General features: G+C 35.5%; 1 protein-coding gene across 3 annotated transcripts in view; it reads right to left on the bottom strand.

Moving 5' to 3' along the window:
- The window catches only part of cntn1.S (contactin 1 S homeolog), an 80,767-nt gene that overhangs the window by 55,824 nt on the left and 7,351 nt on the right, over positions 1–17,592 (bottom strand). The window contains exons 1-2 of one of the 3 annotated variants that reach the window (XM_041587512.1): positions 17,404–17,424; positions 4,647–4,739 (exon numbers count right to left, since the gene is read on the bottom strand). The gene's annotated coding sequence lies outside the window, so the exon portion shown is untranslated. Of the gene's footprint in view, positions 1–4,646; positions 4,740–17,403; positions 17,425–17,592 lie in introns of those variants that run through there. The other 2 variants (XM_018254107.2, NM_001087736.1) reach the window with 2 other exon arrangements.

Here is a 17,592-nt window from a genome sequence, read left to right as displayed (position 1 = left end):
CAATGCGGGTGCTAGGACCATGAGGCCCAGGGGCACTAGGGCCACGCAGAATAGAAGTACGACCTAGGGCGGCCGTTAAAGAAATCCTGCCTTGCTTGTAGTGAGGCTATAGGGGTTGAACTTGATGGACTCAACCTAACTATGTAACCATGTATGATGCACTGTAGCACAGGCTCTTAAATGAAAACTATACCTCCAAAATCAATACTTGAACAACAGATAGTTTATATCAAATTAAGTGGCATACTAAAGAATCTTATCAAACTGGTTTATATATTTAAGTAAATATTGCCCTTTTACATCTCTTGCCTTGAAATACCATTTTGTGTTGGTGCTGCCTCAGAGATCACCTGACCAGAAATACTACAAGTCTAACTGTAACAGGAAGAAGTGTGGAAGCAAAAGACACAACTCAGTCTGTTGATTGTCTCATGTGACCTAACGTACGGTTTGTTTGGTATGTTTGTGTGCACTGTGAATCATACAATCAAAGGGGGCGGCCCTTATTTTTTAAAATAGCAATTTTCTGTTTATGATTATACAATGGCACATACTACTAAAAAAGTATTTTATTATGAAAATTGTTTATTTACATGAAGCAGGACTTTACACATGAGCTGTTTTATGCAATATATTTTTATAGAGACCTACATTGTTTGAGGGGTATAGTTGTCCTTTAACTTGTTCTTCTGAATGATGCACCAGTTATCGTGGCAACAGTGGAGATACATACGCAGGCAGACAGCACTGTATTCATGGAGTACAAGCCCTGTGGCCTATGAGGAGCATAGTGCCGCCTATCTGCTTTTTGCACTTTGTACCCTGCCCCACTGACAGTAAATAAACCCATACATTAGATGATGGGAAACCTAGAAGCATGTGGCACCACATAAGATGATTTTAATTCTTTAAAAACATCTGATAAGAAACAGAACAATCCCATTACAGCATGTAAGCCAATTAGGCAAATGTCACCGCCTTGGCAAAGCTTGACAGAAAAAGTTAAAGTCTTTGGAAATAAATATCATCTAGACACATCATCTTCCTTCGGCTTTTTAATTTATTCTCTATTTATAAAGACTTTCTTTTGGGCTTAAGTATTTTTACACGTGCCATATTAAATAAATAAAACTACCGTTATGGAAGAAATAACCATTTTGTTGTCTTGTAATGAAAAAATGAAGAACGTTTTGTTAGCAAACCACCTGAGTTCTACATTCTACATTCACTAGAATATTTTTCCAAACTTTTTGGGGTTTCTGTTTATCTAGCCAGTTTGCTCAGAATACACCAGCAAATTTAAACTAATCAGTTAGTTGATGTGATCCTTGTCCCATCGGCACCTATTCCCCCCCACTGTAATCCGAATGTTGGGCCCTAGGGCAGATCAGATTAGCCCAATATTTCCCACTTTTGGTGGCTATATTGGAGCAAAGATATGCTTGTTTGGTGACCTTGCCAGCAAATATTATAGTGTATGGTCACCTATAGTGCCTGAGGCAATGTTTGCCTACTACCCTTGAATTATAGCTCTGTCATAAACTTTGTTAACATAAAAGCTAACAGAAATACAGTTTGAAGAATATTAAAAATAAACAGCTTTGTCAGCAGGACCAAGCATATAAACGGAAGCTGAAATATGACAAAAAGTTGAGGTATACATACTTTTATAGGTTACAACACCACTCACAAATGTTAAGGACTACTACACTATCAACAGAATAATTCAGTATATTATGGTGCATCTGTATATGCCATAATGCATATTTACTACCCTAATTGTGCAGTCATGTATCAGGAAACAAACCTCTGTGAAGGGAAAAATTTATGGTTAAAAAGTTTGTAACTTGTAAGTCATGGGGCAGACTAGGGGTTGTGACATATCAGTGGATTGGATTGGATAGGGGACTTATCCAAGAGAACCTGGTCATAACTCCTTGTATAAAATCAAATATATCAACATCTGAAAAACATTTCAGGGACTGGATACATTCTTCGTGCAAGATTTCAATTGCTGATAAATAGCTGTAAGCTAAAAAAAAGAAGTACATTGTATTGAACAGTGCAATAAATTGCAAAAAATATTTTTTCTCTAGCAACAAAACCTATACAGCAAAAGGCAGGAAATCTATCTTGCAGTGTTTTACACCATTCGCCTTCCCCACGTCTCCAAAAAGCACGTCTCCAAAAAAAAAAGCCAAGACGATTTCAAGGTCATATTTCTCACAGCTGAATGATGCTTTTTATTTCTTTGGTCATCAAAATTTATATTTTTTTCTATTTTCCTCACCTGTATATAGATTATACTGTATTTAACTCGAAATGGGGCAACCTGAGACAGCCTGCTGCATCACACTATGGGGCATATTTATCAGAATATAAACTAGAGCGCCACACAGATTCAGAACAAAAACAATCGCAATAGAACGACAATAAAACCCAGGACACGTCTAAATTTAAAACTATGGAGTAAAGCGCCGACATAAATGTTTGCGGATGTCTAACCCATTGTCCAAGTGAATTTAATTTTCCTTATCCTTTGATTAAACAATACAGCAGAAGGAAGCTGTCACACAGTCCAGGAGGAAAACTGATTTCTGTATATCCTTTCAAGAGTTAGACCCACAGAACAGAAATGGATAAAGAAATACTGATTTCCATTGCAAGTCAGAAATAATTAGAATTGTTGAATATTTTGTTGAATAAATATTCATTTGCATTGGAAATGTACTTAGAATTACATTTTCTTTTCTTATGCAGCCCCTCTCCCCAAAACACAATTCCCATTGTAATATTACACTCACTTCAATGTAAACATTTTTCAAACTTGCCATATGAAATTAAAAGAGGATTTTAACTCTAAATAGGGAATCACAGTTTCATGGTTTTTCTGAACCCTAGCTCACTGTTCTCAGTAAATTTACAACTTTTGCTAAGGGTTCAGTTGATATTGCCTTGATTTCATGGGTAAAACAGATAATGTTTTTGTTTAATCACTGAGAGAATACAGGATCAGCTATATAATGCACTGTTTCTAGGGTGTGAGTGCCATTTGTAATTACTTTTTTTGTCAGCTTTGCACACTCCAGATGACCTGCTTTCCTCCATAGTATTGTACGTGTGCTCCACTGATATGCACATATCGGCCTGCTACACTGGCACTCAGACCAACACACTGATATCCAGTGGAGCTACAAAAAGGAGCAAATTCGGCTCTTCTCCACCTGTGGATCATCCACATAGTCTGTCCATAGTTTAAAATATTTGTCATGGAGGGTTCCATTTGTATGAAACATGCATTAAAAAATAATGCACTCATCCCAAATAGAGAATGTATTTTTTATTAAACTAATTGAAAAAAAATGTTGTAGTTTTATATTTACACAATAAATCCCCTATATACACATTTAGGCAGGAGAGGCTGTCATTAGCATTGATAGAAATGTGCGACAGACAGTTTTATCATTATAGACATGAGTCAAAAATTCCTACATTGCAAGAGCTTGGCATTTTCTTTCAAACACTATTTGAAAACATTGCACAAAATCCTTCTTACAATAATCCTATTACAGAAAAATAAAAATGCAGATAGAATATAAAAGAGGAGGGGTGTTATTTGCTAACATAATCTAGCCCAGTTCTGCCACATCAATGTAATTCCACAATTGAAATTGAAATGTAGTGTAAATTTGGGTGATTATTTGGATTATCTGGTCATTTGTGTCCGGTAATGAGATGTTAACATTATTAAAGCTTTGCATTCTACATTAATGCCCCAGAAACAGGAGACAATTACCCCTACATATAATATATATATTTATATTTATATATATTTATATATTTGCATTACTAAGCTTGGGTGGTATTAAATACTTTATAAATGTATGCCATGCCATCTTTTGCAGAAGTTTCTAAGTGTGAGTAGACTATATATAAGTATATAAACTTAGGGGCACATTTACTATGGGTCGAATATCGAGGGTTAATTAACCCTCGATATTCGACCATCGAAGTTTAATCCTTCGACTTCGATATTTACCGCAATTCGATCGAATGAAAAATCGAACGATTCGAAGGATTTTAATCCATCGATCGAACGATTTTCCTTCGATCACAAATTGCTAGGAAGGCCTATGGGGACCTTCCCCATAGGCTAACATTGGTGCTCGGTAGGTTTTAGGTGGCGAAGTAGGTGGTCGAATTTTTTTTTAAAGAGACAGTACTTTGACTATCGAATGGTCGAATATTCGAACGATTTTTAGTTGGAATCGTTCGATTCGAAGTCGAAGTCGTAGTCGAAGGTCGAGGTAGCCAAAAAAAATTGAGGTATTTTTCCTTCTAATCCTTTATTCGAGGATGTGCCCCTTAGTGTATATATAAGTGTGAGTAGAATATATATATATATATATATATATATATATATATATATATATATATATATATATATATATATGAGTATATAATGATTACAAGCAGTTTAGCACACTGACAACAACACTGAAAGGATGCTACATTATTTTTATGTACTGCATACATTTAATAACGGCTATCAAATTATCCCGAGTCTGCATTTGTCTACAGAAATCTGAACAGCTGACCTTTTTATCACAACATTTCTCAAACCAAAGTGAAATTGAGCTTCCTACCTTCAGTAGTGAATAACAGTGGAAAGCCTGGTTACTGGGATCCTGCAAAGCATGTAGAATGTGGTCCCATCAAAATTTTCCACATAGTAATTCCTGCAGCAGAGAAAAGACAAATCTCATGATGTGACCAAAGGAAATCATTGATTTTGTTTTTTACAGTATATAGACTTTCCTTAAACCTCCTGCTAAACATATCTGCCTCTGTCTCCCCTCCCAGTACTGCAAAATGCATTTAAACAAGGCATTCTGCGAAATTTTATTTCAAACCTTCTGATACACCTCATCTCTAAAGCCAAGGAAGATATGAAGCGTCTGCCTGCAGTTACTTTATGCAGAAAATCTCTCCAGTCATTTTCATCACCCTTTGAGCGAGAGAGAGAGAGAGAGCGAGAGAGCAGCATACATAATTCAATACATTCAAATCTTTCTGCACTCCCTAGAGCAGTTGCTACATCTAGTAATGGATTATTGATCACAGAAAGGACAGCAAAAGCTCAACCCAGGAACCATACCTGCTGAGTCAAGCAAGTCTATAAAACACAGCTTTTACACACATTTTATCTGGTTCAAAAAAGAAAATTAAATGGTTTTCTCTACCCTAGCTATTTAGGGAAAATTATATTTTATAATGTTAAGTAATATTAAGTTATTTAATAGTTCTATGACCATGAAGGCACAGGGTCACAGGGGAGTGGGAGCATCATTTCAAATACATACATTACACATTTAAATTACGTTTCAATACATTATATTTATTCAATAATTTAAAATCTTTTCAGTGAATCAAATGACATACATATATATCAATCATAAATGATTATATCTAAGATTATATGTATACAGATGTGTAAAGTAGTGATGGGTGAATTTAATTCACTATTGTGGTGTGAAATAATTGAAAATTTAAAAATAATGACTTTTTAAAGCAATTTCTCTTTTGCTTTCTATATAAATTTCAATACCCAATGAAATCTGCCCCTAAGTCAACAACATCGACAAGTGCTTTGTATATTAAAATCTTATAAAACATTTTTATATGATAGGTTTAGAGGGATGTGCTTCAACTAATAAGAAAATAGTTTATCTACAGATGACTGCACTCTATTTGATAAAGATATAGAAATAATGATATATAATCATAAATTGTGATGTAAGCATTAGACAAATGTGCTGAGGCATTGAATATCGGCTCCAGGTGTGGTCATTTCATTCAAGATTTCAACCAGATGCTAAAACTCACAAGATTCAGGGCTATGAATGAGCCCGGTGTCAGAAGAGGCACAAGTTAATTATGAGCAACAGTTTGTAGAGACAAAAAAAACTGTGGTACAGCCCTCCTACAAGGAAAGGTTTAATGGAATATATTCAGTCAGTAAAGGACCAGCACCCTGTACAGATGAATTTATGATTTAAAAAATAAAACAACTCTATGGGGCAGTGAAAATTAAAATTAAAAAAATTTGAATTTAGGATAATTTTTGTTTACTTCGACAAGGGAATAGTCCAAATTCGATTTGAATTTGAAAAAAAATTGAAAATTCAAATATTTTGATTCGAATTTGATCGAATGCGCTATAACTTTGATTCATATGATTCGATTAGGGATGAATTCAAAGGAATACGGACTATTCACCCGCAAAAAAAACTTAATTTTTTTTCTTTATTAAATTTCGGTTGGTCTTTTTTCATTCAAATTTCGAAGTTATTTAAATTCGAAATTCGACCCTTGCTAAATCTGCCCCTAAAGGCGCTTAGGGGAGACGTGGAAGCTTATTTATTAAAGGTCGGATTTTAGTGGTTTTAGAGATTCTTGAAACCACGACTAAACTCACATTGTCATGGTACGTATCCAAGTAAGGATGGTAAAACGCACTGAACAATCCAAGAAAATCAGAATACCCCGAAAAGCTTGTAGGGAAAAAAATTCCTAAAACCTCTCACATTCCAACAGAATCCGCGTTCCACCCCAGTGGTGGAACTACCGGGGGAGCAGGGGGTGCAATTGGACCAGGGCCCGCACCCCTTCAGGGCCCCCCGGAATCTTGCGCACAGCTGAAACCGCTGTGAAAATCGCATACAGAAGGGGGTGGGGAGCCCGGCTGCACACCCCGCACCCGGGCTGCCGCCGCTAGTTACGTTACTGCTCCTCCCACTGACTTCTACAGCACCTTGACAACTTTTATTTGGTGAAGTTTGCCATGAAAGGCTTTCGTGGTTTTTTCACTTGATAAGTCTTGGATTTTTAGAAACAGTAACTACTAATATCTTGTGATTCGTGGGGGGAAAAAAATCACAATTCGTTTGAAAGTAAATGGACCTATAGACAATAGTGTTGAGCTGTATTTTTTCCAGTTTATACACAAAACCACTCCCCCCCCCATAGACTCCTGGACTTGAACACCAATAGCAGAAGAGTAGCATACCAGTATGCAAAATTCTATAAGCTTGAAAAGGCTAAAATTCCAGCAAAAAACACCATAGTGTTAACATTTAAATGTACCTGATTTAGAAAACAGAACACACTTTAATATGTGATTTCTATTTAGAAAAGCATATTTCAGCAAATACGAGTTACAGCCTATTGATCAAGAGTCACAAAAGAAAAAATCAGCAAAATGGACCACTACCATTGTGTCAGGACAAATAACTGTGTAACTAGTACATGTCACCTATTTTATCGGGTGTGTTACATATCAGAAATGAAGTAGATGCAAATTGACAGATGTTTTGTTGCAGAACATGCTATACATTTGATTATAAAGCAGAACAATACAAAGAATAAGGCTAAAAATATTAACTTTAGAATGTTACATCTCACACAGTGAGTACTTAACAGAATGCAGAGAGCACATTGAAATAAAGACATGCTGGGAAGAAAATGTAATACAACCTGCAAAGCAATTTCAACCAAAATAGGAAATAAGTACAGAGTACTCAGCAGGCAATGTCATCCAGCCTTTAAAAAAACATAGGTTTACTGGGAAATATCAGAAGCGCTTTAAAAAGTGCATGACACAAAACCACTGCATTTTTTACAGATGTGGCATTTCTTTATTCTTTATTAATAACAATATGCCATTTTGATCCAATGCCAGTAAACTGTATGCCTATAAATTGGATCTTCATACCTTAAATCATGTAAACATTAAATAAACCCAATAGGATGGTTCTGCCTCCATTAAGGATTAATTATATCTTAGTTGGGATCAAGTACAAGTTAATGTTGAAATATTACAGAGAAAAAGGAAACCATTTTTAAAAATTTGGATTATTTGATTATAAAAGCCTATGGGAGGCAGCATTTCTGTAATTCAGAGCTTTCTGGTTAACGGGTTTTCAGATAACGGGTTTTCAGATAACAGATCCCTTACCTGTATTACTTTTTAGATCCTTCTGGTACTTTTTAATCATGTACAGCATGTGGGTGGGATGAGGGACGCAAATTTCTATACTAGCAACCTGCTAATTAGGTACTCCCCTTTACTCTACTTTATTTAATTGATTGGCATGGACAAGAAAATAAAACTAGAATCTAATATTTATTATCAAATAGCTGTTTATTATTTTCCAAAAATAGCAGAAGGGGTACAGAAAAAAGAAAAGGGGTACATTGAGCAACATGTTATCAGTACACATTCATAAACAAAATATAACTTGTCCAAAGATAAGAATCTAATATTTAAAAAAAAATGTTTCTTTTAAAAGGCATATTTATTCATGGGCTGATAAAACTATAGGTTTTTTTAACACCTTTGGCGTTAATTCTGACAAATCTTGTGAGGTCAGAAACTATTAACGTCCTCTGCATGTCTTCCTACATCTTATTCCATCAGTCAGTGGTTAGGGCTCATTAGAAAGGGTACAAGTTCAAAGGGTGCAAAATTATATTGCACCTTGCTTGACCTGAGCTCCTGTCTTAAACATCCTGCATTACTTAATTTTTTTAGCAGATACTGCTCTACTTTTAAGTTTTACGATTTCTACTATATATATATTTACTATATGCTGCCAGTTTAAGTTGCTGGAACTTTTGTTTGTCAGCGGCACCCTCTACAACGCCATCTCAGACCTGCCGAGGTTATATATATTACATTTTTCCTTAATAGTATAGACACTCATTAGACCAGCCAATCCTTCCAAGCATTTATAGTTCTAGTTTACTTTTTTGATGACAAAAGCCCTTGTACAAATATAAGTTGTAAGTGTATTGCTTTGTTATGCCAAGGTGGTATTATGATGTTTGTATGATGATAACTCACCAAAGGGCACAGTATCATAACCTTTGGGTGATATAATATTAAAAAGTAATGTTAAATCTTGGGTATATTTCCCTTTAAATAGTTCAGGGTGCTTTTAGCCTGTAAACTAGTTAAGAGTACCAAGTGAACTCTTACAATATGAACAAGCTCATTATAAAAGCCTTAAGCAGAAAGTAGTATGAGCCTGCAGGTTAATGCTATTACTGCTGGTTAGATCTCTGGATTGTATGATCAGGAAAGTAAACATAACTCCTTTTGTATTTGTCTACAAGTTTGTTTATTGGAATTCCATTATATTTTCTATATGGGGTTTTGACCAAAATTTAAGGTATGGTGGGCAATTCTGTAATTGCTATGCTTAAAGGGGTAGTTCACCTTTAAGTTAACCTTTAGTATGTTATTGAATGACCAGGTCTAAACAACTTTTCAATTGTTCTTTATTATGTATTTTCTTTGTTTTTTTATAATTATTTGTCTTCTTCTTCTTCTGACTCTTGCCAGCTTTTAAATGGGGGTTACTGACCCCATCTAAAAAAACAAATGCTCTGTGAGGCTACACGTGTATTGTTATTGCTACTTTTAATTAATCATCTTTCTATTCAGGCCTCTCCTATTCTTATTCCAGTCTTTCATTCAGATCAATGCATGGTTGCTATGGTAATTTTGGCCCTAGCAAACCAGATTGTTGAAACTGCAAACTGGAAAGCTGCTGAATAAAAGCTAAATACGTTTAAAAAAAAAAAAAACAAATGATAAAAAATGAAAACCAATTGCAAATTGTCTCAGAATATTACTTACAACATCATACTAAAACTTATCTCAAAGGTAAACAACCCCTTTAAAATAAACAATTAGGAAAATAAATGGTATTGGTTTGCAAAAGCAACATGCAATAGAAGGTTTATCCAAAATAAAGTTTTATTTCTGCTAATAAATTCCCAGATTACTGATACTATTCATATTTGCAGCACTATAATAGAGTATGATAAATGCTAGAAAAAATGTCACTCATAAAGCAAACGAGCAGCACTGGTGGGGGTGTTGGGACAAGATCAGCTATTCAACTATAACAGGAAAAATATGTAACTGTATGAAAGATTTTTTTCAGCTATATTGATTAGCAATTTGGTAAGGCTGTTAGTCCTAATGGTGTCTGTGCTTCACCTCACAGCAGTCAATTGTAGAACTATTGGGTAAGGCTATAGGGACTGGCCCTGGCTCGAAACATGTCGCCTGTACCTTCACTGCTTGAATTAAATTTTGCAGTTAAAACACTTTTTATGTTGTGTTGTTTTGGTTCGTTACCCAATACTTCCAGAATCAAGATAACATATATTTTCACAAATAATGCTTAATGATGTCATCGGATTTAAAATCTTCAACTTTAAACAATACTTGTGCCACATGAAGCATTCAGACTTGTATATTCAGAAAAATAATGCATCAATACTTTCAAATATACATATATTCTAGGTACATGAGATAGTCAGGAATAGCTAGCAAGAGCAGTCTGTGCTCCAACAAAGATTGATAGCTGGATGTAGTGCTCCCCTAGGCTCTGCTAGCCTAAAGTGAAGGGACCACAGTCCTGAAGTTAGATTCAGGTTATATCCTTTTCCCTGATCCTTTTCTGCTGTAGGGAATCCGGACCACATTGGTTGAAACCCTAAAGGTGAAGCTTAAACCTATCAATCCATCTCGACAGGGGGTCACATTTGCTATCTCTGCCTTGAATGAAACTGACACCTATCACCATGCTACCTCTATTGGATATGTGAGTATAACCACGTGGCGCTTTCACAAACACAATTAGTATTGGTATTTAATCAGTAAGATGACCTTAGAGGTATATGCAGCCATTTTAGTCCTATAAGTTAATATATAAAACTTGCAATAGAACAGATTGTTTTCTCCCTTGCAACCAAACAGTTTTTCTCTCACTATAAATCAGACGAAGCTTTGGGATGAGCCCAAGTTGCGACAATACTAGGCTCTGCCATGGTTACCAGCTTGCATATTTAAGCAGATTTAGTGGATTATAAACAGCAGAGCTGGGTCTTGCTAATACACAGTTGTGTTTTCTTGCTTGTTTGCCGTTTATGGAAAAAAAAATCACTGTTCCCAGTCATTTCCCAGTATTTTTCTGACAAAAAAATGCAAATAATGCAGGGTTTACCTACTGCAAACATGATGAGCTTTCTTTGCCATCTATACACTAATAAACATTTAGATTTATTGAATTGTAATTGTTTTAAAGAATACTTATACATTAGCAGTAATAATAGTTATTTTGAATATGTATCTTTCTGCAATATATTTACTTGAAAAGACTTTCGCAGGGTTAAACACAGATGGAAAATTAAATGTCTTTCAAATGCTGGTTAAAGAAATATACGTCAGTATATTCCCACTATAAACAAGAAGTGATAGATAGAAATGATTCATGATTTGATAGAAATGTTGATTTTAAGGTCGGTAAAAAAACACTTTTTATTCTGAGTGAGTTCACTTGGTTGATGAGAGCAGGGAAAAAACTGATTTTGGAACGTTTATTGTTTGTTTGTTTACACTGAGGATTCAACTAATGAAGGATTCAGTTTTAATTGACCCAATTCTAGTAAAATGACATAGTGTTGCATAGGTGACACAGGAGGAAGAGAAACTAGATAGTTTAGGGTGGTTGCAGATGGGAAGATAAGTCGCCCAGCAACAAATCTTCTCTAATTCAGGCGACTAATCTCCCCAAAATGCCTTCCCGTCGCCAAGAATACGAATTGCCAGCGGGATGGCATAAAAAACTCTTCGAATTGCTCAAAGGAAAAATGACATATAAAAAAAACATATATTTGCATAAATACATTTTACTTTACAGAGGTAAAAGGAGATCCCAATGAAACTCTGTTTTGCTCACATAAAAAACACCAATTTCTGAGTTTAATACACAGTAGTGTTAAGGAGGTGAACAAATATACCAGCCTCCCATATTGCGTCTTCAATATTAATAACTTTAGAATTAAGTTCTATTCTTACAGGCCAGGGCCATTCACCAAGTGAATGGATCACTTAAAACGTAAACGTAATGACAAACCGCTGAAATTGGTTACCTAAGGGCTAATATGATTAATTATTTATTTGCAGCCAGAAAGGATGACAGCAAATATAGAAAAGCAGAAGAAAAAACATTGACTTTAAAGAAAAGTATTTATGATTAATTGCATTTTTGTATGTGAATACAAGGTGTTTGGGCCTTTTTTTAGTCAGCAATGCTAGTGACCGACTTCCCCATACAGGGCTCCTCTATAATGAGTGATGTCTGTGGAATTTTCAAACAGCTTATTTGTTTAGCACAAAGCCAATAAGATGGAAGTTGCTCATTTGTTAAGCTAATGCATTTTGAAGTGACAAACATTCTTTGCACCTAAGTGAGAAAATGAAGGTTTGTGTGGAATAGCCCCAGACTGATGTTGGCATAATAGAGTTTACATTCTAGGAAGAAGAATTATATAAGAATGTAATAAGGCAGCAATGTCTGACCTTAAAAACTTTTGTCAGTATAAATTGTATTTTAAAAGTTGCTATAATCAGACAAATGTACCATTTCTGAAACTACCAGTTTGATAAAGGAAATTAAATAGATAAGACTTCAAATCACGAATCTTATGATATAACTGTTGCAGAGATCTGTATTCAATTTAAATTACATCTGTATAAAAAGTCTGAAGGTCATGTCTCCATGTGTAAAGTTGGTTGCAGCTGTCTATTGAAAATTGGAATATTTAGTTATCCGAAAATTCCTGTCACATGAGCCACTGTATCTTATGCTACACCTTATTCTCCTGGAATACAATATGTCTCTGTATAAGCATTTCATATTTTATATAAGAGTTGTTTGCGCTTTCTAGGTGTGTCCCAATATTACCATTGCAAAAGCAAAAAACAAATATATTGACATTCTGATATGGGACTATTATCTGCAATGCTTGGAAAGATGGAATATGCACTTAATAATTGTTTCTAAAATTGGTGCACTGTTCCTTAAGGCTACTGAGAGAGAATAACATTCTGTGTATGCAGATTCCCTCGGGAGCCCTTCTGGCTTGGATGTATTCTGTTCTCAAGCTAGCCTTGGTCACTAATACTCTGGCCTTGAGGGCACAGCCTATTGCTTGGCTGTGAGTGATATCTCTATGCTCTCTCCCACCAGTAACTCCATTTTTACTAGTTTATAAAATCCCTGTGATCTCTTTGTTTGGGGTTCTGACTCTTTGGGGATTCAGAATCCCCAGAGTTTGTGTCAAATAATCTAATAAAACATAATAAGCAAGGACAGTTTAATAGTCCTTGAGGAATTTGAATCTATAGGTTGCTCCCAGAAGGCACAAAGGTATCTAATATGTGGATAGCACTACAGTCCAATAAATTCAACGATTACTATTGATTTTGTAATACGGTACAACACTGTTTGCACAAAGCTTATAATATTCAATTGACTATCTAGAACTAGGGCAAAATAGGAGGAAGATAGATACTGCAAGGAACATATCTAATATATCTGTCTGAAACGGAACTGTACTTGACAGATAGCACAGTCCGCATAAGGATTTGGTAAAATTTAAAGCTGTTCATTTCAGATTCCTTATCTGGAAAACCCCAGGTCCCAAGCATTCCAGATAAGAGATCCAATATATCCTATAACTCTACAAACATAGGTTATGCTGCACAGAAAACTTTAGTCTAAAATATCATTTACTTGTGATTTGCCATACCGTATTACAGCAGTCCTTTATATAACTAAATAGCCGAATGCCAAAATTGCTAAATGTGTATTTTATATATTAAATATACACAATAGCATTTCCTTTAAAGTACATTTTTATGAATATGTTATAAATGACTAAGGGGATGATTTAAGAACCATCAAGAGAGGGGTTTGGCAGTTATCAGTGGTATAAATGCAATTATCATGCCCTTGCATGCAGTAGATCACAGGATTATAATATGACCTTGTAAATTCTTGTCAATGTTAGGGAAAAATATTCCTCTAATATGAAAACATGCTTTATACACAGTAATTTGCAAATAAGTTAAGGTCCCCATTCACATGCAGAGCCAAGGCTTTAGAGAGAAAAGGAAATCATTTCTAATCATTTTTTTCACCTTCTAAAGCAGTTCTGGGAGGGGGGGTCGCCGACCCTGTAAACCAGGGATCCCCAACCTTTTTTACCCATGAGCCACATTCAAATGTAAAAAGAGTTGGGGAGCAACACAAGCATGAAAAAGTCCCTTGGGGTGCCAAAAAAGGACTGTGATTGGCTATTTGGTAGCCCCTATGTTGACTGGCAGACTACAGGAAGCTCTATTTGGCAGTATACTTGGTTTTTATGCAATTAAAACTTGCTTCCAAGCTTGAAATTAAAAAATAAGCAACTACTTTGAGGATACTGGGAGCACCATCCAAGGGGTTGGAGAGCAACATGTTGCTCACGAGCTACTGGTTGGGGATCACTGCTGTAAACTGTTCTATATTGATACATGTAGTTGATACATTTCTTATCTTCGTCCCTGCTGAGCAGAATCTCTGGGTTTCATTACAGGCAGCTGTTGGAATTGATACAATAGTTGCTAATACTCCAGAGACGCTGATAAGAAATGTATCAACTAAATGCTGCAAAAAAACAGTTTAGTGTCTGAAAACAGCTGAACTGAAAAAAGTGTTTGGAAGGTGAACAACCCCTTTAAGAGGGATATAAATGAGCTGGAGAGAGTGCAGAGATGTGCAACTAAACTGGTTAGAGGGATGGAAAACTTAAATTATGAGGGTAGACTGTCTAGGTTGGGGTTGTTTTCTCCATGCTTGAGATGTGACATGATTACACTTTACAAGTACATTAGAAGACATTATAGACAAATAGCAGAGGATCCCTTTACCCATAAAGAAGATCACTGCATCAGAGGCCACCCCTTTAGACTAGAGGAAAAGAACTTTCATCTAAAGCAGCGTTGGTGAGGGGAGTGAGGTTACACTGTTGGTTGATGTTGTGATGGCTGATTCTATTAATGGTTTTAAGAGGGGTTTTGATGATTTCTTGGACAAGTATAATATCAAAGGCTATTGTGATACTAAAATCAATAGTGTATGGGTATAAATAATTTATGTGAAAGTACAGATGAAGCCACTTTGGTTTGTGTGTTTGACACAGAATAACTAAACCCAGATATCCCATTTAACACAGATAATTGTGTCACAGCATCCCATCTAATTAAAGGGTTCACCATTGTGAACTATGGTGCTTTGGTATGCTAATGAAAAGGTTAAATGCGTTTCATGAGTTAAGATGACTTTAGATAACACAGTTTCTTCAATTAACCCAGAGTTATGATGCATTTAACTCACAAATCCAAGTGGCTTCATCTGTATGGAGGGGTGTGTGTATGGATGCTGGGTTTCATTTGGAGGGGTTGAACTTGATGGACTTCAGGCTTTTTTCACCCAGATTTAACTATGTATGATAACTATGTATAAATATATAAGGGGATCATATAATAATCTCTCGATGCTTTATTTACCAGTAGGTCTTTCCAGCTGACATGTGGTCAGATTAGAAGAAAAGAGGTTCCGCCTAAATATTCAGAAAGGGTTTTTTTTACAGTAAGAGCTGTGAAGATTTGGAATTCTCTCCCTGAATCAGTTGTACAGGCTGATACATTAGATAGCTTTAAGAAGGGGTTGGATGGCTTTTTAGCAAGTGAGGGAATACAGGGTTATGGAAGATAATTCATGGTACAAGTTGATCCAGGGACTAGTCCGATTGCCATTTTGGGGTAAGGAAGGAATTTTTCCCCCTCTGAGGCAAATTGGAGAGGCTTCAAATGGGATGTTATCTGGATCAACTGGCAGTTAGACAGGTTAAAAAAAGTTGAAAGGTTGAACTTGATGGACATGTCTTTTTTCAACCTAACTTACTATGTTACTATGTTACCTTTGTGACTTTGGCATATGATTTCTGCTAAGCAAGCTTCTACTTAGATGGAAGAAACATTCAGTCATTGTCCAGCAACAGCCTGTTTCAATGTATTTAAAAAAATTTCAATGCAAAGTAAAACAGCAATAACCTATTATACTACCAGTGAGCAATCCATAAACAGGAACAGTGAAGATAAAAGGTATAAGGCAGCCCTACTAAATTTACTGAACTCTGAATGGTTACACAATAAGCTCACAGTCTGCCCCTAACACAGCAGCATTCTTCTCCAGCAAAATGGCAAATGTTGCTACAGGTATGGGATCCATTTTTTGGAAACCCATTATGCAGAAAGCTCTGAATTACGGAAAGGTCGTCTCCCATAGACGCCATTTTTATCCAAATAATCTATTTTTTTTTTAAATGATTATCTTTTTCTCTGTAATAATAAAAACAATTGCTTGTATTTGATCCAAACCAAGATATCATTAATCCTTGTTGGAAGTAAAAACAAACCTATTGGGTTTATTTAAAGTTTACATAATTTTCTAGCACAATTAAGGTATGAAGATCCAAATTGCGGAAAGATCCATTATCCGGAAAGCTCCAGGTCCCGAGCATTCTGGATAACAATTCCCATACCTGTATACTAAGTATTGACGTGAATCTGTAAGGGATAATGACCAACAGTCTCAAACCCTCACCTATATTATTATATAATAATAAATGGGTTTCCTTCCTTTTGCTGAGAAATTATACATGAGAGCATTATGATGATCCTCTGCTTAAAACATACTGGACATTCTCAAGTAAGTCAAACTGACTATGTCACAAAATTCTTGCCAATAGTTAATAGAACTAACAGCTATTGCAGAGATTTAAATAAACACATCTTTATCAAACTCATCATTAAAACAATCAGGTTCAGATGGAGGGACCACTCTAGTAATTCAGAGGTGAAAAGTCGATCACAATTAAGTCACATGGCTCCAAATAATTAATCCAATTAACTCCTGCACAGTATTAATATAACCACTCTGACTGTGTGTGTCAGAGATATATTGAACAATACCATGTGTTTTACACACTCAAAGTGGCATGTGTTAATCCTTAGCACAAAGCACACTTATACTGCACAGTAGGTACTTTATTGCACAGAAAACAGGTATACAAAAAAGGTATATTTTATATAAAAAACAAAGAATGCTCATAAAGGGATTCCAATCAAGAAATTCAGATGGAGTGGAAATTATTTTCTGAACCACGCTACCCTAGTCATTTGAGTACAATAGAGAGCAAGGTAGTATTTCCTAGGAAATAAAATGTGATAAAACCATTAAAAAAGTTGATTAGTTGTTGCTACATGTGGTTACAATGGCTTGTGGATAACACACTAGAGATACATAAGTGGAAACCATGAAAACAAAAATATGAATTTTTCAAGAAGCAGCTGTGAAAGCAATAGGATACAGTATATTACTTTGTGAGGATCAAGTTCTCTTTGCTGGTATTTGTCATATCACATACAGTACTTACCACTTCACTTCACAACCCTAATCCGTATCAGGGTATACCGTTAGATGTCCACTTACTCTGTGTTACACCTTGTTAGTTTTAAATTGCATTATTGTGGCTACATGGGAGCAGCTAGATCTATTTATAGTACTCTGTGTAAGAGGGGAGGTATTATTCACTCTAATTTGTGCACTGTTAAATCTTCACATT

Source organism: Xenopus laevis, chromosome 3S, assembly GCF_017654675.1.
Source record: "Xenopus laevis strain J_2021 chromosome 3S, Xenopus_laevis_v10.1, whole genome shotgun sequence".
In the NCBI taxonomy this organism is placed as follows: domain Eukaryota; kingdom Metazoa; phylum Chordata; class Amphibia; order Anura; family Pipidae; genus Xenopus; species Xenopus laevis.
This window is presented reverse-complemented; position numbering and strand designations above follow the sequence as displayed.